The sequence below is a fragment of the Gymnodraco acuticeps genome, unplaced genomic scaffold (assembly GCF_902827175.1).
Source record: "Gymnodraco acuticeps unplaced genomic scaffold, fGymAcu1.1, whole genome shotgun sequence".
NCBI lineage: Eukaryota > Metazoa > Chordata > Actinopteri > Perciformes > Bathydraconidae > Gymnodraco > Gymnodraco acuticeps.
The window spans coordinates 11,538,911-11,554,990 of NW_022990238.1; positions in this window are offsets into that span (position 1 = coordinate 11,538,911).

Consider the following 16,080-nt stretch of genomic DNA (forward strand, 5'->3'; position numbering starts at 1 on the left):
TACGAATGTGTCATTTAGAATAGTTAAAAGGTTGTGAAGCTATATAAGTCTGGTATATTTTTATACTATGCTAATGGTATTTTGATGATGGAAATCTGAGTGAGAAGTGTACCTAATTGAAGGAAAAGGCTTGAAATGCATTGTTAACGGGTCAGAGAGACACCACTTATGGGCATGATGATGATATGCAAGGTGTGGAAATGCATTTCCAATCTCCCTGGCTTGAGCCCATCAGTTTCCATTCGGAAGTGTGTGCACTTGTTCATTAAGCTTATGCATATCATCAACTGGTGCACTCATTCTATCAGGCAGATATGGCAGGGATAAAACGATGTGAAGGATGGAAATTCAAACAACCATTCTCATTTGCAAAGGTCATTAAAGCCTGGCATACATTAGAAAATCTGCTAATTATGAAATGGCTTAACTCCACATTCAGTGGGATTATGTCTGCTCATTTGGAATATGTTGATCCCCTCCCTTACTCGTCACAAGACAGTTGATGTATGGGACTTGTGGCACAGAACTAATGTTCCCAGTGCTTGTCGGACATCTTAACTGACTAAGAAGTCTATAAAAGCGTTCGTCTTGTTCTGAGTGAATATCGGCATCAGCGCCGCGGGACAGACGCACGTTTGAGAGCTGCTGGGAAAATGTGTTACACTGATGATATTTGGCTCACACTTGTTCTTGTTTATTTTACATTAGCAAATACGCAGTTTATCAACACATGGTAATCACAGTTAAACGGATGATTAACAGCTGCATCCACATTAGGTTTCTACCTCCAGCACAACTAGAGCAACAAACTACTCTGGTGTTTCAAAACAGAATAAAATAGTCATTTACTCTGACATGAATGTTTTCACATGCACATATAATCTGCTTTTGATATATAATATGATACAGAATCAAATGATACAACTCATACTGGAGGCTACTGTAACTCCATTTCAAATTGGACTTAACTTTACTGATTTGATAGCCCATTAGCTTGTAATCTCGTGAAGAGTTGATGCATATTTTTAATCTAAAACCATCATTTTTTGTGGAACGTGATAATACCAAAGAGACGGAACCCCTTTTTTTTATGAAATACAAATCATTGTGGAAATATTATTTGTACAATGGCAAAATATTTGCAATGTGATACCATAAAAAAAAAAAGAATGAATAATTATTCTGAAAAGCAGGTTGTTTATCCATAATAAATAAAAAGGACACAATTAAAACAATTAGTGATTTGATTGTGACTGCATGTTTTATACAGTAATTTGTTGGGCTACCTTATTTTATTTTATTATTTAATATGTTTTGGTCACCAAGAATACCAACAAAGCATAGTATTTGTTTTCAGTTTCATATAGTGGGGAATATATGTGTTGAATAGTATACTTTATAGCCACATCACTTTTCCAATTCACTTAATTTCAATAATTAGTGTGAAAATCATTCTGAATGTATCGGCAAAACAGGCAGTATATTCACAGTTATAATTGTGTCTATATCATCCAGCTAATTACATTAAGTCACTGTAATTGGTCTTAAATGGGGAGAAGATCGCATTATGAACCGGAGTGAGGAATTAATTGTTGTTGCACTTAGGAAAGACTCAGGAAAGAATCCTTCGTGCAGATCCAGCTAGAAGTGGTCAACACAATTTCCATAATGGCATGGATTTCTGCTGTGACTTATAACTCCTAAGAACTGAGTCAAGGTCTGTACTATTGACAGTGTAATTCACAGTTAACCTAATGACACACCTCCAATAAAGCTTGTTGAAATCCTTTAATTGACTGAGAGAATTTCCTTCAGGAGATTGAACCTCGTATGGATCAGATGTACACAATGCCACTGACTGCACCTTTTCTAAATAGCCTGGGTATTGTGCTCGTTGTTTTATCACATCATCAGAATTTGGACTATTTAATAATCCAATTGCCAATTAAGACGGGTGGCAGTGCTTAGATCTATAAAAGGTTAATAAGCCTCAGCTGCAGTGTGTTTCTCTTGGGTAAATGTCAGTTAGAAGTAGGCCACCATGGGTCAAGATCTCCCTCCAGATCTAAATTTAATCACATAGCATCGCCTGGCCCCATCCTCACCCTCATTAGCCTAACGCTTGTGCAGGAGTCTGGTCTGCCCTGTTTTAGCCCGGCCCCTCTCCTCTAACCCCCCAACACTGACCCCGGCGTGCCTCAGCCAGTGTCAGCAACACAGCCACAAACTTAAAGCTAAAATCTATTTCTGACTACTTTTAAAGTTCTACAGATTTAGCATGACATGTGTGCCTGCATGAGTGTCTTGCACCGGAGGGATGCTATGAAATACCATCATATGGTGCGATCTGTTGGCGGAGATGTCACCTGATGCAGGCCTGTGCCACCTGTCGGCCTGCCCCACATAATGGCAGAATGACCATAGTGATTCAAGCAGCCGTCTCATCTTAATTATCTCCTCAGAGTTTAATTAACTAGCTCATCTATTGGCCAAAAAAAAAAAAAAAAGAGAAAAAAAAAAAGCCAGACTTGAATCACTTCAAATCACAGCCACCGAGACAGAACGGATCATCATAAGATTATTGTTTTTGTTTAAAGCTGTTCAAACGCACGAGGTGCATCATGACGAATAAATCCTGAGAGGCTGCGTATGATTAGAATGGATACATTTCCATATTGTTTGTGGGAGCACCAGAGGGAAAGCCCTGTCATGCGCTCTGTATGTGTTATGAATGTGTCACTTATTTCACTACAGTGTGCTGAAAATATGTCATGGTTGTACGGAGTCCATATGGAGCAGAATGCAAAATCATTTAGTTTTGAATGTTAATGCGAATTACGTACAAAATGGGTAATAATTCTTCTTCCCTACAGAAATGATTAACATAATTCTGATAAATAGGCAGATGGCAGAATGTGTGAATTGAGGTGGATTTATCTTAATTAATATCTTGAACCTACTTGGAGAAAGGTAAATGGCTCCACCGGGGCCAGGGATGTTCCTGTCTTGTGTGTGTATCTTTCTCTTGGCCTGACATGTAGTAGTGGCCTGAGGATATTAAGTTGCTCTCCAGGTATGCATCAAACCCAGGCAGCCTGCTGATAATGAACATATACCCATGCAAGCGAGCAAGCAAAGCCACACACATACTAAAACATACACAACCCATCGCTTCCCCCCCTTTAACTCCACAAAAAAACAACATTTTAACAGTTTTCCCTCTCGCGGCTGTACGTGGCTAACATTCATCATCATTTTCCCGCGCACATTCCAGTGAGCTCACATTTCGTGCTTTATTGCTGGTGTCGAATAAAGAGTGAATTTCTTTTACTCATCACAAATTAAGGCAATTAAAATGTTAATTATTACAAGTGGAAAAGGGACAAAGGAATTCAAATAAATTGATGTATTGACGTTTTTTTAATTAATTCATTCGGGGTCCTACTGTGTTGGATAATTATGCTTAAGTGTTTAATTACATATTTTGATGGGATCCTCAATTACTCTGGCTTAATAAAATATCATTAGCCTGTCTCCCAGGTTCTAAGCTGTGGAGACATACAGTATTAGCCGATGTATTTAAATAAAATATTAGATCACGGCTGGTCGCGATATGTGGCAGGTCTCCAGCCCTCAATCTCCTCTAAATCTCTGTTAACCTGGAAGCCGCTCCTCACATCAAAGTTTGACACGGCGGCAAACAAACAATGTTAAATTTACATATTAATTAGTGGCAGGCTATCAGCACGGGTGATGAATTCAAATGTGTGGCCCTTTGCTGAGGCTTCGCAATACCCACAGCCACAGTGCCGCCTGGCGGGAGGCTCAGCGCTCAGCTCAGCAGAACAATGAGAAATTACCTCGACCCAAAGGCCAACGAAACCCTCCCCATCACAGCCAAGATAGGTTTTATTACATGGCGAGAGTAAATATTCAATATCCTTTCACTGACTGTGTGTCTTACAAATCAATTTGCAGTGTCATGACATCAACTGCAAAATATGCAAAGCACAGATAAGTACCTAGTTGTCACCCATCCAGTGTTGCTCAGTCAACCTCCGCTGTCAAAATGCACATAAGGAACGATAGCTGCCATCTGCTTGCTGTAGGAAATGATCTTGTTTAAATCCTCTAAAGGTTAGGCAGTTATGCAAGTGATCCGTCAGTTTTTCAGCTCTTTGTTACCGAGCAATCGGAGCACCGAACAGGTTCCCACAATGAATTCTGTAGGCTTTGCCATGTTTTTTTTAAAGAAGAAAATGTGTTTTACATCTTCTTGCTAGAAACACGAATCCTTGGCAATGGCTCCGAGGCAGGATCCTATAATTAGAACACAGTTCAGCTGGTTAGCAGGTAATTTACCTTTAGGGGGAGAAGTCTAATTATTGTCTTTGAAAAGCTAATTTAGCGTCAAACACTTCAGGTGTCTTTTCCCCTCTCTCCAGCAAAGGGAAAGGTATCCTGGAGCACTGTGGGATCTGAGCTATCTCCTGTGCCTGGTGATTTTACTGTTTTGTGTTTACATGGTTGATTCCTTAAGAAGAAATTAGAAGCAATGAAAGCAGTGCATAGCACCTTCTCCCTTTGTTTACTTCAGCAGGTGTTAAGGTTTTTTTTTAAAGAGGAAGGCACCACTCCTTGACCTGCCGATAAATGCTTTAAACAGGCGGATGTGTTTCCTGGCAGATGGTGTTTGTGAGTGACACTGGTTCCCAGCAGAAGCAGGCCCAGGGAAAGGTTCACAGAGGAGTCTCTGTAGAGCCAACCAGCCTGGTTACCTGCAGCATATGCTCTGCTGTGGCTTACACCTGCTGAAGGATACCGTTTACACCACAGTCCCTGGACTCCGCCTCCGAGACGGCTGTTAATCACAGCTCACCACTCGTTCATGCACTTTTAAAAACAGAAAATAACTGAGTAGCAGAGGGGGCTCCTCACTTAAACCTAGTGTTTGGTTTTGTCTTCTCAGAAATGAGATTTGCTTCTGTTCAGAAGGCTCTTTAAGCTGTTACTCTTCAGTGGGAAACAAAGAACTAATAATTTGGACATTACTATCTGTTACTGACACATATACAGAGAACATGGGTTAAAAAAACATTCTGATGAAACATGAGCTCTTTACCTATTCCATACTACATACCTAGGTTGAAAAAAGTACCAATGGTGCCATGATACATATTGAAAATCTTGTATTGTGTTGAATGTGTGTTTTTGACACCTTTGTCTCACAATAATGCATAAAGGGATGTATGAGCTACTCTCAGCTATATGACAATATTAATAGTAAGATTGTTCCAAAAGTGAGCATGATGTTTGACATCTGTAAACAGTCCTGGTTTAATGATACCTCCTGCTACAAAGAAGTTTTCAATGTTAAACGGTGGATCAGTTTTCAGCACACCTCTTGCCTTCTTTGACCTCCTGAAATGTATATTTGTAAATTACTACAAGTAAAGAACAATTTAAATGACCTTATTAAAAAAAATGCTGGTCCCGGGAGGCCCATTAGAAATCTACTTTGTGTTGTTTTTATGTTAACATTTGTAATATTGTAAAAAAAAAAAAGATCCAATGTACAAATGTAAATATAGACAATATTTCCCTCTGGCTCTGAGACTGTTTATCCCTGCTGGCTGGTACATTTTGGACCACACCAGCAGGGACTGAAGGACAACAGTGTCCACTGCCACAGGGATCAGTAACAGGTCCACTGCTGAAATATGTGCAAAGTGTCAATAGTCTGGAGCTCCTCTGTCCAACTGGAAGCCATTGAGCTGCTAAAACATAACTGGTGATTAGGACACAGTCACCTGAATCCGTGCCAATTCAGATGTCTTAGCAACCCTGGGCACGGCAGTTTGATCTGCCTGGCTGTCATTGATTCACAAGGCTTCCAGCTGGAGCAAAGATCCCCATTGAAGCGTGAGATAGAAACCTCTCCATCTTGGCACATCTTGGCCGGCTCAATCCCCTGCAGGCCATTAGGGATAGAATATGTTGTTTTTCTATTTATTTATTTTTTTCTCCAGAAGAAAAATACAGTCTGTCTTCATGCTATAACAGCCATTACTTAATTGTGCCGGATTTTTTTTCCGAGCAGAGTGTTGCTTTAATTAAGCAGCTAATTGCAATGTAGCTCTTGATTAGCTTTGGGGGATGGGAATGTTCAGACAGGCTGATATGTTGTGCACACTTCAGAATCATTTACAGAAATTGAAGCTAATTTCGCTCTCTGTCTAGTGCTGCATTAATTTAATTTGGGTTGCTTTTAGCTCATTAACACTTCTAATTAATACGTTGACATCACTATTAAGATGTCTCTTTGAAATTGGTGTCTCCTGATAATCAGGATGGAAGAGGCTGACGGATGAAGGCAGAAGCTGACTGGGGAAAATGTAGAAACTCCTTCAGACTGAAGGGGTAGGAAGGCCCCGTCCTCATTATAAAACCTCTAATATTGTATCATAGCGGATGCTAATAGGAGCCTGTGGCAGGTGACTAAATTGGAAATGAAAGGAATGCTGATTGTTTTAAAATGTGATCGGGGTTACTCTTTGTGTGTGTATGCGCCTGTGTGTGTGTGTGTGTGTGTGTGTGTGTGTGTGTGTGTGTGTGTGTGTGTGTGTGTGTGTGTGTGTGTGTGTGTGTGTGTGTTTTGTGTGATGCTCTCTAGGGAGTTGGGGGCGGAGGTGCGTCAGGGCCAGATGCCATACACAGCTGAAGATCACGCCTGAGTAACTTTGTGTTTGGGTTTGTCATTTTAATGAGCAGAATTTAGTGACTATGGGCTGGTAACGCTGCGTGAGAAGCCCCATTACATTACCATCACTTTAACCAACCTCCACTCACTAGCACACACATGGAGCGTTTTCCTTGTTTCATTTTAGGAACAAAAGAGTGTTTTATTTTGAAATTAGATTAATATGTGACATTTTGTAAATATTTGTGTTTTCTTTTAACCCCAATATGATACAAAATAATCTAAAATTACATGCAGCCCCAAGATCGACCCCATATGATTTTCACCAATTAAACTGCATCTGAATTATAAGGACCATTACCAACAAGAGGTTAAAAACTGCTGTGTTTTTTCTCCACATGACAACCACACACTCATTCTCGTGCCCTAAGCAATACACAGCATCGCCTCCCTGATTGACTTTCTCTCACAATGTCTTCTATTAGGCTCTGTAAGTTGAGAAATAAGCATTGATTGGGAAAGGATTCAGTTATTTGGCATGGCGATCAATAGGGGAGCATGTTTTCCTGTGAAGTGCTTTCTTTGCTGAGTATTCCTGAGGACAGGCCACACTGTAGGAAAGCCTTCTGTTTAGCACTTCATTAAAACTGCCTCTAATAGGAGCCACCAGGGAGATGCTCCCTGCATCGTGTGTAAAAGCGATCAACATCTGCATCAATTAACCCCTTCGCCCCCACGGGACCCATTAGGAGGAGGAACACCCTTTAACGCTGCATATGGTTTGAGCTCACAATGGAGACTGAGCAAATATAATTGCTTGTTTACATTTTTCTTAGTGTTTGTGTAGTTCATATGTACATCTGATCATTTAGCAATACAGATTTGGAGCAGTTTGAAGAGTCACATCAGTTACCGTCTCTCAAATATATATCAAAAAGTTACTTTAACTTGTGTTATTGTTGCAGACATAACATTTGGTTTAACTTATTATTCTTTATTATAATAAAGCCGCATTTACACATTATCTATAGGCCAGACTTACAGCTTTACTTTAAGTGACGTTGAGTGTTTGGATCCGTTTTTCTTCCCTGGATCAGCAGACAGGTCCAATTAGAGAGTCTTCACGAGCAGCATCAACAGTGTGGACACCTGAAATCACTATTGGCAAGATGTAAGTGGAGCATTTATTGGTAAGAGTTTTAGTGACAAAACAGATGTGGAGCTGCGGTGATTTGGAAAGACAGCAAAGAAACAGCTCGATACCACAAGATTCATTCTCTTTTAATTAATAACATGCCGGATGATGGCCTTTTTGTAAAGAAATAATGAAAATGTATATATGTATATGGAGAATAAAACCATGATTTATAGCTAAATTACATTCATGTATTATACTTCACATTTGAGCCATGCAATAAATTAATAAAGCAATTTTTCATTTACAGGAAGGCGTTGGCAAACTGATTCAATGAGGTCTTCAGATGGCACGGGAAGCTGTGAGCGAGAACATTTGCTTAATTAGACACAAGTTATTTAATCTTGGGCGCTATGCAATATTATGTTTAAATTGGGAGTGATTATTTGCAGTGCGATAAGTGACATTATGGAGTCAGCCTTGCAGGGTATATGTGTGATTAAACTGAGAGATATAACCTATTTTTAAAAGAAGGACAATTATTAACTGTAAGTAGTGAACTATCAACTAAAGGGCAAAAAGTTAATCTTCTAAATTTGGATTTTTTTCAATGAATATACAATAATAATATATCGAAAAACACGTTCTATTTTAAATCTGAGGACATTAGAATCAGTTCCTCTCGTCACCTGTCCACATGTGTGTTTATCCCTCAGTAAACAACGACAGCTGAGCCTCACACGTTTAACAAACCCCAAACCAAATCAGGAGTAATAAAATCACTCATTTTGGTTAATGAGCATATTAACAGCAGAGGTAGTGTTTAAGCACAAACAAGAACAACAACATTAATAATTGCAACTCTCTAGTGCCTGGCTGATGTAAGCTTTAATAATTAACAAGTCTTTGTCTTGCTCCCTAGAGGCTGTATTCCTATTATCCAACTAAGTTACAAACGAGTCATTACGCTGTCAGTGAATGGTCACAACTGTTTACCTCCAAATATCCCCTGGTCCACGTTTAATACCTTCTCTCCATCTACACACATCCAGTTTACCTGACAGAAGCATCGGCTGAAGGCAACGCGTGGCATTTCAACTTATTTATTTCACTTTTTCTCCTCTCATTAGAGGATTACTCCTCTTACCTCCTGTGTTTACATATTAGTGCTAATCCAATTGAGTCAACAAGGGCACTTAGTGCAGGCTATGAACTGAGTCTGAGGGACTTAAAACGGGAGGGGAGGGGATATTAATTTACTTCTTCAGATTTTAGGCTTCCAGGGAAAATAGTTTTGAACATCTGCTATGACAAATGAAGCATTGCGAGAGAGCATGTTGTCAGAGAGGGACTGAGCTGTTGGAGAGCAGGCGGCCTGTAGAGGGAGCCCATGGTTATCAGTCCGTCTATGAAATACACTGATGTCAACGGCAAAGTGTATATTTGTGTGGATTTCATAAAATAGCCTTTGGGGAAAACAAAATGCACATAATCTGATTTCTTACTATTTCTAAACACACCAAGGGAAGACATGTTACACATAAATCCAAAGCAAAGTTCAGATTCTGTGATTAGAATAGAAGAATGTGTTCGGTTTAAGTTTAGTATCGGATTTGATGTAAGAGCAACAATTTCAGCTTAATGAGGATTCAGATCCCTGGGCTCTCCGGGCTTCTCCCTCCCTGCCCCATCATCTCCATAACATCAGTCATGATCTTTGACCTGAGGGCCAGACCCCGTGTCAGCTCAAACTAATTAGCCTTTGATCGCCGGTGACTGCAAACAACACGATTCACACCAGAGAGCTGGATTTATTTTACCATGGGATCTGGTTGCTATACTTGCCCTAGCAGCACAATACAAGGTGTGGAGATAAGACTTATTTTTAACTGTAGGCTAAATCATTATATTATATATTATAATTATGGTTAAAGAATGATTTTGTGTTGGTTTTGTCTTCAGGTATCAGACGAGTAACATCAGTCACATTGGTTTTTGTGGAACCCTTTTGTCCATGCGAGAACTAGAAGAATGGCCTCATGTTATGCAGAACTCAATTAATATGTCTCGCACTGTATCGGCTCATTATAGAGCCTGTATTTGTTTAGTTGAACCATTTATCTTCCCCTAATTAGTAATAGATCAATAAAGCAATTGATTTTGCAGTGTGCTCAGAGATTCAGTGGAGGAGTTAAAGCATACAAAATGCAATACAACCTGACCATTATAAACAGACAGAAACATGACTCTCCAGATTTCCCTGTAGACTTTGCGCTGTCAGACATTATGTATGTCAAAAGAAAACATTATCACTCACTGATTGTGGGGAAACAGCGCACTTTGCATTTGCAAATGGTGTCCTCAAATTCCATCTGTGTTTGGGAAAGCAGAAATCTGAGCTTAATCAGGTTTGAGAGGATAAATAATCTTTGCCAGTTTCAAGGAGAGTAAATCACAGCTTTGGTTCACGTCTGTAGAGGACACAGGATGACATGTTGTGTTTTGTCAAAGGTTTTTTTCCAGGCGTTTTTATCATTAATCATTAGCCTGTCCCTCTTTCTCCGGGGCTCAGAGATGATGGCAGCTAATTAAGTAGTGGCTGGTGTCAAGTATGCTAAGAGGCCATGTTAGGGAGAAAGCAGCTCTCTCAAACCACTGACTTTAAAGGATTCTTATTCTCTCAGTCTTTTCTCCCCCCTTAACTTCTCCTTTTTTACACCTATTTCTTTGAAATGTAGCGTTTCCTCTTTCCAAATTCTCCTGCTTGAAAATAAAGAGCGTTAAATTATACAGCATGAAGGGTTCAAACACGCAGGCATGCAAAATGCTTCGGCTTTGTTCGCAGTAAGCTGGAGGAAGACAACATTTGGCAGTGTGAGTTAAGGCATTTCAAGTGTGGAGGGAAAAGAGTCAGAACATATTGTCATAACGAAATGAATAAGCGCTCTTATTTTTTCTTTTCTTTTTTACGAAGTTGCGCTGCTAATGTTTGTATTTTATTTTGGCAATACTGAAATGGCTGCAAATTGTAATTGCTTTTTTTTTCTTCATAAAAGGTGCAGGAGGAACATTGAGTGAGGGGGCTTTGTGTGTGGTAGAAACCAAGCTAGTAAAGTAACACCCATTAAAACCTAATTTACACCTTTAGGCAGTTCATTAATATAGTGAATGGTAGAATCACACCAATATAGTCTGTCCTCACCTTAGGGCACCATCTCTATTCATCAAAACACACACACACATTTCTCATTTTCACTAACAGTGGTCTCCGTGGCTGAGCTTTGCAGCAGCACTTTTGAGACAATGGACACATATGTGTGTAATGTCCTATAATGACTGTCAGCCACCCTGAAGGCCTGTCCAATGTCATTATTTATCATCTGAATGCTAAACAAGGTTGGGTGTGATCTGTGTCTTAAGCAGCAACGCACTTTTTAACATGCCAGTGTGCACTGCCAAGACATGACATAAAGAAAAGAGAAACATTTATGTGTAGTCTCGTTATTATTGTCCTTTTATCAACATGCTTCAGGCATATTATCATTTTTTGAATGGTTGACATTATCATTTGACTTAAATATCTATTTTAGGGCAGTTATCACTTGAGTTCTTGCCAGAGGCTGCAGTGATCGAATCAATCAGCGTGACTGAACTTCACACACTTCAGTGTTCTTAACTCTCAAACGCAGGCTTTCTCCACAATGAAGGCCACACATAAACAAAAGCGACTTTTTACACACACCCTGAGGCCAAACTACAATGTCTGCAGTTCATCTCTCCTCCAGCAGATGACCAATTCTCTGTCTTTTCCCCAGTGGACCGTTCTGTCTGTGTTCTCCATGAATTTCCCTTTCTTTTCATCACTCTCTGATGTCCAGCTGCTCCTGTCAACACCTTCTTACAGCCAGCAATTCATTGCAACATACTGGCAGCTGAGACCCCTGTGATGAACTTCAATCTGCCGTTTGCAGAGGGGGCTTCACCCTGAGTCGGGCTAATCAAGGGAAACACCCCTTTCCAAAAGGGAGGGTGTCTACAGACAGATTGAGCCCAAGTTACCCCGTAATTACCCTGCCACTGGCCCTCTGCTGCAAGCTGCTGCATCTGAAGCCACTCTGCAGAGGAACAGACTCTTTGGTGATTACTTTCCAATCTGTTTAACAGGGAACAACAACCTATGTGCTTCCATTACGCTCATAAACCACAACTTATTTTTCCCTCTGAAAACATTTTTAAGGGTTCAGAGCACCAGGCATTTTGTTATGCTTCCTACGGTAACACAGTGCAAATGTCTCTTGCCGCGGGTTTCGATTATTTCCAACTTGGTACAGTCCCTGGGGGGAAGTTCTCGGGGCTTTCTGAATTTTATTAAAGCCTCTACAGCTGATTACTTGGAGTGAGGTTCACAGGTTGGTGCATTTTAGGAGTGGAGTGAGGCCTGACAGGGTCATGTTTAACATGTCCACAGGCAATCAATTCACCTTAACCCCTCCTGGTACTCCAGCCCTCTCCACCTAAGCTGTCCTTAATAACCAGGCAATGGAGAATTACTGATAAGGCACCGGGGTCTCTGACCTATATATCCCTCCCTGTATGTATTGGAAAAATCCACCCAGAAAGAAGTGTACATTTATAATGCATAGAAATGGAGAAATTAAACAATCCCACATTAAACGGCTGTGAAATTCATTTCATTCTTCAGTTTGCTGTACATAAAGGCTTTTTTAGTGATAACTTGGTGAGGCATAGGGCAACATTGTCTAGATGGAAATATGTCGAAGGTTGAGGGAAAATCAGTCTTATTTATGTCAGTTTATGTAAAATCTTATATAAAACCTGAACAAAACATAATGGAAAAAAGCTCCATATTTAGTGATTATGCAAGACTTTATGCTATATTCTTGTAAAAAACCTAAAAGTATTTTATATAATGTATATTGTGTGAATAAAGCTAAATGTAATATAATCGTGCTGAGAGTGGTTTACATTTTCTTTTTTCCCCCTATTGTTCGGCTATAATTTGATATAAGGTGATTACTAGTTAAATCATAAAAAGACAATTATTTACCAAATGTGCATGTTTTTCATATTTTAAGTTAGATTATATTCAAAATCACACAGATACAGATTTATTGTAATGGTGGTTTTGTCTGTCTTATTTAACTGTGGAGATCTTCTATAGCTCAGTGGTTACACTGCAGTTCTCTCACATGTCAGTGACCTCTGTGTAAGTTTTTACTTAACAAGCAAGCAGAGGGTTCTACATTTGCCCTCATATGACAGTGACTAATTGCCCTGAGGATGTGAGCTGCTTGTTAGGCAAAGGAAAGATCCTCTTGCTCTTCACCCGGCTAAATTAATTATTTCTCCTTTTCAATTCACTCTACCTCATCTTATAAAGGTTAGAAAACCAGATATGGACATTTTATTTCTCTAATTGTATGAAGCTAATTTTGCTCCCAATTGTTTTTCACAACAAATATCTCACATACTGTGACTGTTACTTTGACAAAGCATTCAGTTGTGCATTACACTTTGACAGAATGCACTGCAGTCTTTTATTATTATTAGTTTTTATATTGAATAATGTCTACAAAAGTGGTTGATTGTACAGATATTAATTTCATTTTCCAAAAAAAGGAAGGACATTATTGTCGTCATTGTATGCTCATCAGTAAACATCCTTTTAGTTTTATCTATCACTTTTACTGCTCCTTATATTAGAAATATACATTTTTAAAGTTTAATATAGCCTATTTTAACTCTTAAGTGCAAACAAACTATTCTTTACTTCATCCTAGCGCTTCTTTTCTGACTTTTGACCTGTTTCCGCTCAAAATCTGTAAAAAAAACAGTATTCAATGCCATTGGAGTACATGTGTAAACAGTCATTAAAAGCGTCTCTGCTGCTCTGCTGGATGTTTTGTTGACAGCTGTCTTGCCCCTTCCCATCCCTGCAGTCAGAGGCCGGTCTTTTTGTTCTGCATTGAGGTACCTGTGCAGCTGTCAGGGTCGCGGCTGTTTAGGCAATTAAGAATGTAAGACGGAGGGGGTGAGTGAATCACTAGGAACATCAATCTGGCTGGACATTGTGCTCTCACATTACCACCCTGCTGTTTTGGTATTTATGCCCACTGTTTACACCGAGCACACAGAGGGGGTCCTCCCAATCAATGCCATTATCTTTGCTAATACTGAAGCAGCTCGAGCAGACTCTCCCCCCTTAATGACCAGCATTAAGGTGTGCTGGATCACAGGTACAACATGTATCTACTGCACCTTGTGTTGCGTTATATAACAGTTCTGCATTTATCCTTCTTCTCCAGGATCTACAGCATCTCAACCACCTTCCCCCGTGTTCAGCACCATTTCACCCCACCTTCCCCCCACCTTTACCGCCCTGTGCCTGTCCCTGGACAGGTTTCAGCATATAAATTTGAAAATGATTTGTCCTGCCCTCTTAATAATAGATGAGAGAGCAGAGTCAGGGTCCCTTCAATAAACTCCATCCGTGCTTTAATTAGTGAACAAAAAACGCCAGGCCTGTTGAGGACTATGGCTTTGGCTCTGTGTTAGTAATTAAAACTGAAACCACCAAAAGGAGAGGAGAGGAGAAGGCTCTATTTTTAACGGGCAGGCTGTTTGGTGCCGAGTGCCCGTATAAGGTTCTGCAATAAAGAGTGATAATGAAGGTGTGAGACCTCTGGGGGCTGACTGGGCGCTCGCTACAATGGCTGCTCTCACACCAGACTGAAATACAGGGAGCAATTAGAGGAGGCAGTGCATAGACTGGCCACCAGAGATTAGTTAACACCTCAGGAGCTCCGCTTCAGGACAGGCACATGCTTGTTTTCTTTCTCTCCCTTTTGCTTTCAAGATAACGCACTAAGGCCTTAATGATGAGATTTATTTTATTCAATTGTCATCTCAGATAGATAACGTTTCAAGCGGTCTTGTTGCAGGTTGTGTCGGTAGAGGAAAGGTCAACGATCTTTTTTCAAGATTTTCAGTTTTCCTTTTAAATGTATTCACACACATAAAATCTCTGACTGTCACAAGCTTTCCTCTTCACATGTGGATCTTAAGCACTATGACAAGCGCTGCCTGCCCGAGTTGGAGGAGACCTTAAGCCCAAGAACCAATCAAGAGGACATTGTTAATGGAGGCCACATTTAAGCCGTTAAGCCAGTATATGCATAATGTTATTTAATTGGAGTCATAAAAAGCCAATTAACCCCCCTCCCCCCCTTTCTCTTTCCCACTCTCTCATTCTGTCTTCTTCTCTCTGTCAATTCACTGTGAATCTGTGTGACAGAAAAAAAGTATGTAATTTGATTTGTTAAATGAAACAATGGAAATTGCACTACTATTTTTAAGTATTTTCTAAGATAATCCTTGAGATCTAAAACCAGTCCTGCAACAAGATGCGTATCATTTATTTGCTATAAATAGGGAAAATAAAGAATGGGGTTAGGTCCTATTGAAATATTTGTAAAAGAAAAAGCACAATGCTGAGGGGCTTCCATGTGATCACTCTTTTCTGCCTTCTCATTCACTGGATATACGGATTTTGACAATATATTTGCTCCCAGGAAAATAGCAACAGTGGGCCGCCATATTGGATCTGTCAGGCTCAGGCCATTTAAATTTCAATGGCAGTAAAGTGGGGGGAAGCAGACACTGTTAAATATGATGCTGGAATGAAAATCTAAACCCTCCAATACTTCTAAGCAATGTAACTCAATGAGATGAATTAACTGTAAATGCCTCATTCTCTGTGTGAGTGTCTTCCAATTTAAAATCTCATTATTCATATAAGATCCTGAACAAGGTGACTCTTAGGATAGATCGAATAAGTGAAGATAATCTTACCGGACAGTTTTATGCAAATAGGAAATGTATTGAATCAACTATGAGGAGAATGGGGAATCAAATAAGCTAATAAAGTAGAGTTAGGATGAAAAACACCATGAACAATGTTTCCTTCCTATCTCAGCTCAGCGCTTATGCCACTGTGAAGTTACAAAGTGTATTAATTCAAAGAATGCTGTCATTTAAAGTGCTTTCTCTTTAGTATTTTAGGGAAAAGTATCACCGGTTCACTTCAATAAGCCTTTTCAATGTCGCTAAATCATAGAAGTACTTAATCTCTGTTGCCATAATCTTTAAATCACTACAATATCCTCATATTTATTCCCAAATTACCGGCAATGAATTTTCTCTTTGAATATAAGTATAATTTATA